At 48.4% G+C, this 7840-nt stretch overlaps 1 long non-coding RNA gene across 1 annotated transcript; it reads left to right on the forward strand.

The window, feature by feature from the left end:
- The first annotated feature begins 248 nt into the window (after positions 1-248).
- Positions 249-7824, forward strand: LOC121138692. The gene is made up of 4 exons (XR_005875571.1): positions 249-488; positions 2888-3781; positions 7627-7673; positions 7762-7824. It is a non-coding gene; the product is annotated as an uncharacterized LOC121138692 (long non-coding RNA).
- The last annotated feature ends 16 nt before the right edge of the window (positions 7825-7840 follow it).

Here is a 7840-nt window from a genome sequence, read left to right on the forward strand (position 1 = left end):
ATTACAGACCAGGCCTCTGAGAGAACCAGCCATCCATAATTCACTACATGTTTCCTGCCTGGGATGGAGACAACCTGATCCTAGCAACGGAGTCATAGCAACGGGAGCTGAAGCAGAGCTGCTCCGCCCACAGGGAGAGGACAGGGATGGGTAAGCTGTGTGGCTTCTTGCTTCTGACAGGGGCTGGCAAAGCGGGGATGAGGAAACTGGGGTGATGGTGTAGAAGGAGGGGGAATGGGGAAGGGGTGTTTGGGGATGAAAGGAAGATGAATTCAAGCCGCATGAACTCGAGCTAAGGCAGGAGGCCAGTAGCGTTTCTACAGAGCCTTGCCAGCTGCCACGCTGCCCGGTGCTCATCAACACAGATGGGATCACCATAGTGCCAGCTCATTGTTAAGCGCTAGAATCACATGACCTCTGAAGAGTGCCTGACCACTACTGTGAGGGAAGTCCACGGACCCTGGAGGAATCACCGTGGAAACCATCAGGTATGAGATGTTGAGGGGTGCTCTAGACGTGTCAGGTTGTGTTAGTTGGGGTTTCTGTTGCTGTGAAGAAACACCATGGCCATGGCAACTCTTACAAAGAAAACATTTAATGGGGTGATGGCTTACATTTCACAGATTCAGTCCATTATCATCATGGCGGGGAGGGTGGCAGTGTGCAGGCAGACACAGAAGGCAGCAGGCAGTCAGCTGAGAGAAGCTTGAGGAAAGAGAGACGCCAAAGCCTGCCCCCCCACAGCAGCACACCCACTCCAACAAGGCCACACCTCCTAATAGTGCCACTCCCTCCCTTTGGGGGCCATTTCCTTTCAAACCACCACACTGGTATTCCGCCCCTCACTACCAAATGTAGATCACCTGACTTTGACTACTTGCTTGGGGGCTGCGGCTCAATGAAGAGTTTGTTTCTTCTACTCTTGGCACTTCTTGAGGTCACTGGTGGAACCACTGGAAACTTGCAATGTGGGAAACAGCATTGAAGTTCTGTATGGAAGACACCATTGGCATCACTGAAACCTACGAGCTGTGTGTAGGTGACTATCAGAGACACTGAAACCTGAAAAGCTATGTGGAGGTCACCTCCAGAGTCACAGAAACCCTCAAAGCTGTCGGTTTTGGTCAGTAGAGACTGCGATCCTTGCCATGTGGATGCTTTGACTCAAACTCAGGTCCTTGGAGGAACAGCCTTTGCTTCTAACTGCTAACCATTTCTTGGGCTCACAGGCACTGCTACCGAAGGCTTCATTTTTTCCCCCTTAGAAATGGCCCCCATCACAGTAGTCACCACATGGTCCCCAACTTCGTCTTGATGGAGCCGGGGATAGATGTTCAGCAAGCTGCCCACCCAGTTCTCTAGGAAGCATAATCACCCTCGACACAAGGCAGCTGACACCAGCTCAGAGTCTTCATGCAGCACCGGGATCCCTGTCACCGTTAGCCTGAGGTGGTTCAGGTAACTCTTGCGGACTCCAGGCAAAGCAGTGAAACTGTGTGTGCCGGATGAAGAGAACGCCACCTTGCTAGCTACTGTGCCTTATATTCTCAGACTTCACAGGATGGCTCGGCCACGCCCTCCTGAGTGAATGCAGGCTGGCTCCTGGGAAAGTGGCACCGACTGACAAAGAGCTCTTTGGTCTGCCCCGTGTCTGCCCGGATGCTGAGTGGACACCACCCAGCCTTCATACTGCCTCCACAGCCAAGCAAAGATGCTACTCTGGAGCTCATCGCATATGCTGAACTGCTGACTGGAAGGTTATCAGGACCTTGGAAAGCACCTAGGACAAAACTGTGCAGCCCTGCAAGCCTTCCTCACCCTGTACCCCAAAGCCAACAGGCACTCAGGACAGCACAATGCTCGCGGTCAGACTCAGTCCAGTGTAGGGGAAACTCCCCTCCCCTCCACATCCTCAAAACCATCTCTTCTGAACAGCGGCTGGTACTTTCCTCTGAAATGATGGTTTCCCTAAGGTCGAGTGGAAAAGCCACTTTCAGCCCATATTCTGCAGAGTTCATTCAGCCCCTTCAAAGAACCCCAGGCTAAGCCAGGCGTTACAACTAAAGTAAACCCCCCAGTTCTAAACAAAATCCTTAGAGAGACTCACAACCTGAATAGTGTTCCCACACTTATACATAAAGGCAGGATTCAAAAACATACACATACATGATCCAGCTGTCTATGTGTGGGTATGAGAACAGCAGAGGGGACTCCAGGGGACCACAGTGATGTCTTGGGTGAGCGGTTATTGGGGGCCATCAGACATTTTAGTCTTCCTATATTTTCCAGCTCTTCAGTGAGGCGCTATAATTCAAGAAACCTGCCTCCGCTAGAAAGTTCTGGAAAGTGTCACTGTTGGCAGAGACCAGGTTTTCAGAAGCCTGGCACAGGGGGTTTTAGTTCTCACTTCCTGAGGATGCCTGTTTCATGTCATCAACATTGAAGAAGATGGGGGAGGGGCCTCATCCAAAGAGGGGACTCAAGAAAGCAGGACACGAGGGACTTGACTTGGTGTCCCTAAGCAGGGCCTGGCAGCAAGACCAGGGCTGTCTCTTTCCAAAAGGATATGAAGCTAAAGGAGTGATGTGAAATCCTCCTGTCAAAGGCACAAGAAGAGACCTAAGCAATTCTCTCTCCCTCTCCCCCTCTTCCTCCCCCGCCTCTCCTTCTCCCTCTCCTTCTCCCAGTGTGGTGTTTTGAGACAGGGTTTCTCTGTGGCTTTGGAGGCTGTACTGGAACTCACTATGTAGACCAGGCCGCCTCGAACTCACAGAGATCTGCCTGCCTCTGCCTCCAGAGTGCTGGGATTAAAGCCGTGCACCACCACTGCCTGGCCAAAAGTAATTCTTTATCCTTTCTTCTCTTTTCTCTCTTCTTGTCTTCCCAGTTCAAAGCTGACACTGAATGGAACAAGTCCCTCATCTCTGGACAGGTGACCTGTCAGTCTCCCCTGAAAGACAGGCAGACACTGTGAGACTAGAGACTCACCCAGCCAGCTCAAGGCACAGTGTATGGTCGCTGACCTTCCCAGAGAGCTTTCAGGGGCACACCTAGTGGGAAGGCAGCCTTTAGTTCTCTCCAGCCTGGGAAGCTGAATAAATTACCTTTGACTCTTAGCTTTGCAGGGGGTAAAGTTCAAAGAGAAGTCACGCAGAAAGGCCCTGCATCTTACACCCTCCCCTGGGACTGAGCTCCAAAAGCCCGGGAGGCCAACCAGAGGGGTTTCAAGCCTCTGAAAAGTGGAATTTTGCATCCCCATCCCAGGAAAAAAATGTCCCCAGATACAACCCGTATCCCTGGAACAGAATCAGCTCCAAATGAACAAGGATGTTTCTAACTCTATAACCTAGAATCAGAAAGAGTAGAAAGATTTAAATCCTGAAACAAGGACAAGGCTTGGTGGAATCAAGGACTGGTAACCAGGACTCAGGACCACAAATCGTGATGTTTTGGTTAAAGGACAAATTGCACAGCCGGCTTTGGTCCGCGTCTCCCCCAGCAGCTCAGGGTGTAACAGAGTGGATCGAAGGGTGGCAGGTGAGGAGGAATCGGAAGGGACTGCCCCTGTCACTCAGTGCTTATTTTCCTGAGAGCTGCCCTCAGCCTCCACCCACGCGCCCTCAGAACCAAGCAAGCTGAGGCCAATCCAAGGAGTCAGGTACAGCTGAGGAGAATACCAGCCTCTGCCCTGGCAGCACCTAACTGAACATCAGGGAAGTTCGTGCATTGTCTACTGTGTGGACTATATAAAGGACACCCATGTACAGCAAGACTCCGAGAGGTAAGGGCTTGAATGCAATACCGATGGAAAGGAGTTGTGGCGTGCCCATTCAGTCTTGGGTGGGGAGCCAAGAGCACCTACCCGGTCTAGAGCATGGAGTAGGCTATCCCTATAGTATCTCAGGCGGGGAGCCCAGCGCTCAGCCATCTCTAGAGCCATCCACTGCCTGAGAGCCACTGGATCCACACACAGGCTTGTGAGCCCCTCCCCTGGCAGAGCCCCACTCACCTTTATGTCCCTTTGGGAAGCCGTCTTCCTGGTCCCCAGCCTCCTTTAGGACTCCCAGCCTCCCACCATATCACCCACACTATGCCTGCCTGCCATCTGCTTCTCCATCCAAGCATCTGCTGCAGGCTAAACTCTTCATCCAGGCCAATCAGAACTGCCTTGGGGCCAATATACCAGCTCTGAAGCGGGGAGACAGGTACTAAGACGGTGAGTGTCCACAGAACTTTACAGGCCACAGAACCCTTGGGAAGTCCCAGAAGTTAGTACTACACCCATCCACTGTGGTGTGGAGTCAGCAAGCCTCTTCCCACTGACACGGCTAGGATTCAGTCTCCTGTCCGCTGGGGTAGCCAGGCTGGTCCCAGGAGAAGGAGTCTGCATCTGCCCACACACCTTGCACGTGTTAGACTTCTGATCAGTCATTCCCTAAATTAAACAACACTGCAAGCTGAGACTTCTTGGCCCTTGGGGGAGAGACACCAGGTCTGAAGGTATAAAAACCACATCCTGAAAGCAATGGTGTTTGAACAGCAGTCCTCAAAGGAGATGAATTCACATGCTGCCCCAATTTAACAGACATCCGAACAGAAACCAAACCTGGCTCTATGTTCACCTGAGGAACAGTAGGATGGGACTCCACTATGACTGTGTCACCCAGGGCCCTCCCATGACCACTCAAAAACCCTGCGTAAGGGTGGTCATAACCAAGTCAGTCCTCAGGCAGACAGGGCTGGGACTTAATGGGCATCTTAAAAACAACTGTTCCCCTTGACTGAGGCCAAATGTTGTCCTTACCCACGAGACAGTGCTGCTTAGCAACTACCCACACCCCACAGCTGTGGCCACTCCTGAATGCCTGCCTTCTGGAGCAATCTCTAGGACCAGAGCCAGGCTTTATGGGGAACACATGCAAGGTAGCCTCCTGTACCCAGGCAGCCAAGCCAGGCTCCACTGCCCTCTGCCACATGCTCAGTGAAGGAAACAAACAGGGCTCAAAAAGGTACTAGACATAAACCAGATGCCACTATTAAATTCTTTAGTTAATACATATTTTGAAGCTGGAGAAATGGATCAGCAGCTAAAAATCTGCCCCTAGGGACTAGAGAGATGGCTCAGTGGTTAAGCGCACTGACTGCTCTTTGTAGCACCTGGGAAGTTGCAGGGGGCTACACAATGAATGTCAAGTCCAGTCTAAGCAATATTGAGACCTTGTCTTCCCAGTTCCCAACAAGACAGACAAACCAAACTACGAACAGAAGAATCCAAGAAAATATTCTGGAAGAGGACTGGGGAATACAGCTTAGACACACCATGCACAAATCTCTGGGTTCTATCCACAACACACTTAAAAAAAATAACTGGGAGCCAGGTGGTGGTGGTACCTGCCTTTCATCCCAGCATTTGGGAGGCAGAGGCAAGAGGATCTCTATTTGTTTTGAGGCCAGTCTGGTCTACAAAGCCAGTTTCAGGATAGCCAAGGATACACCAAGAAACCATCTTGACCCCTCTAAAGGGCTGGGAGTGAGGGTGCACACTTTAATCCCAGCACTCAAGAGTTGGCCAGGTACATTTCTGAGTTCCAAACTATGTAGGCTGTACTGTCTATGTAGACCTGGCAATTTTGAGACCCTGTCTCAAAAACAACAACAACAACAAAAACAACAAACAAAAAAGAAAGGAGAGGCTGATAGTGCATGCCTGTAGATCATCCCAAAATTTGGGGGGGTGGGGTCAGGAGAACTCCCGTAACAAGACCCTCTCCCCCCCCAAAAAAAGGATTCTGGAAGAGATAATATCAGTCAAGAGAACACACACATGATGAATAAACCTAGAATTTGTTGCCAAGAGGCTCATCCCATTGCACCTCAAAGCTGAGTACCTTGAAGTACTGCACACTTCAGCGGTAAGCACAGACTGAGGACTCTGGTATATGGCCAGATTGATTACACACTGCTATTGAAATCTGCCCTTAACTTCCACAAGTAAAGCTACTTAATATTACTGTTTGTACTCAGCTCCAGAAGAAGCCCTACAACTTTTGTAAAACACCACAGAGAATAATCCTTCACTATATTGGCTCAAACCAAGTTGAAGGACACAGAAGAAAATGAGTGGGGGAAAAGAAATTTATAGGACACAGGCACCTCCTATTCAAGGACTCTGCATATAGTAGCCAGCTTCTGAGGATGGCCTTGAACAGAAACTGAACATGCCCTCCCAAGCTTTCAGATTTTCTAAGACCAAGCACTAAAGAGAGACTTTCCTTTTCAAGGTGGCAAAGGGAGCTTTTTCATTTAGCAAGTCACTGCTGAATAATACTACCACCACACAACAAATTCAAACCCTCTCCAAGTGCCATCTGCCCTGGGGATTCAGCTGTCTGTGAAGCAGATTTACTTGAATAAGTGGATTCAGCCAGCAATGGAGGAATAAACAGACTAACAGCTAAACCAAAAGCTATCAAGTGCAAATACAGGCACCGGCCCATATGCCCTCCCCCACTCCTCCTCCTCCACCATGGACCCTCCTCCATCTTTGGGCCCTAGCACAGCATGACCTCCAATGCTTCAAGTTCCAACAACCTAGAGCACTCAAACATATGCAAATACAAAACCGAGGACAAGCACTGGTCTCCTTTTCATTCCCAACACCAGAGTTTCTGTCTCATCCTGTTTGCAGATACCCACTTGATGTACTTAACCAAGTAGGGCTTTCTGATCACCAACGATTTGGGAAGCAAAACAATAGGCATCCACTGTCTTCAGATTTGCAGTCTGTTTGCATACCCACTTATCCAAGGGCCATGGAGTTACAACCAGCTCACTCCTAGCTCATGCTCAAGTGCTTAATCCTCCGCCATCTTTAGGTCATTCATGTTAGCTATGCACTTTCAAACAAAACTTTTCTTCTCTCCTATGAAAGTTTGTAAAATGGCTATTCCTTATTCTAGACAGTGTCAAGAGTCCTTACAGTTCCAGGAGAACTTTTTCCAACAGTCAGTATCTACACACTACTCACTTCTTAATAGGGTAGGGGATTAAATGCAAGTTTCATTTAATGTCACATAACTTTTAGCTAGAATGGTTGTAACCAAAGGCTATTTTTACAGACTGAAAAACAAGATGTTCACTGTTGTTGGCTCTTTAATTATACTATGATGTTCCATGCACAGTGTCCTAAAGTGATAGTCTGTAAACTAAATACTAGAAAACTACATTGGAGTTTTCAATTAAAACTTCTGGACCGGTTCCTTTTCCTCACACCAACTGTTATATTAAGATTTGTAAGAGCAAGGTACGATGGAGCATGTCTATAATACCAGCACTTTAGATAAAGGCAGGAAGATCTAGAGTTCAAGACTAGACTGAAGGCTGGGCATTGGTAATGCACGCCTTTAGTCCCAGCACTAGGGAGGCAGAAGCAGGCGGATCTGTGAGTTCGAGGCCAGTCTGATCTACAGAATGAGTTCCAGGACAGGCTCCAAAACAATACAGAGAAACCCTGTCTCTGAAAAACCAAAAAAACCAACCAAACAAAAAACAAAAAACCATATGTGATTTAGATTTTTTCCATTGTTAATAGATATTAAAACCTAATTCAAGGTATCGAATTGTTAGTTTTTCAGGACTTGTCCAAATGGATGAAGATACACATTACAATAAAGGTACTGTCGTTAAATATTATTTGGGGGTATAAGAATTAAATGATACCAAGTTCTAATTTTTTTTTTTTGCATTGTGATTTTATTTTAGTTGACGATGTTGTTGGAAGTCACGTAGAAGATGCAGTAACATTTTGGGCCCAGGTAAATAGAAGCTTGGTTGGTTTCTC

Source organism: Mesocricetus auratus, unplaced genomic scaffold (genome assembly GCF_017639785.1).
Source record: "Mesocricetus auratus isolate SY011 unplaced genomic scaffold, BCM_Maur_2.0 contig_9083_pilon_obj, whole genome shotgun sequence".
In the NCBI taxonomy this organism is placed as follows: Eukaryota; Metazoa; Chordata; class Mammalia; order Rodentia; family Cricetidae; genus Mesocricetus; species Mesocricetus auratus.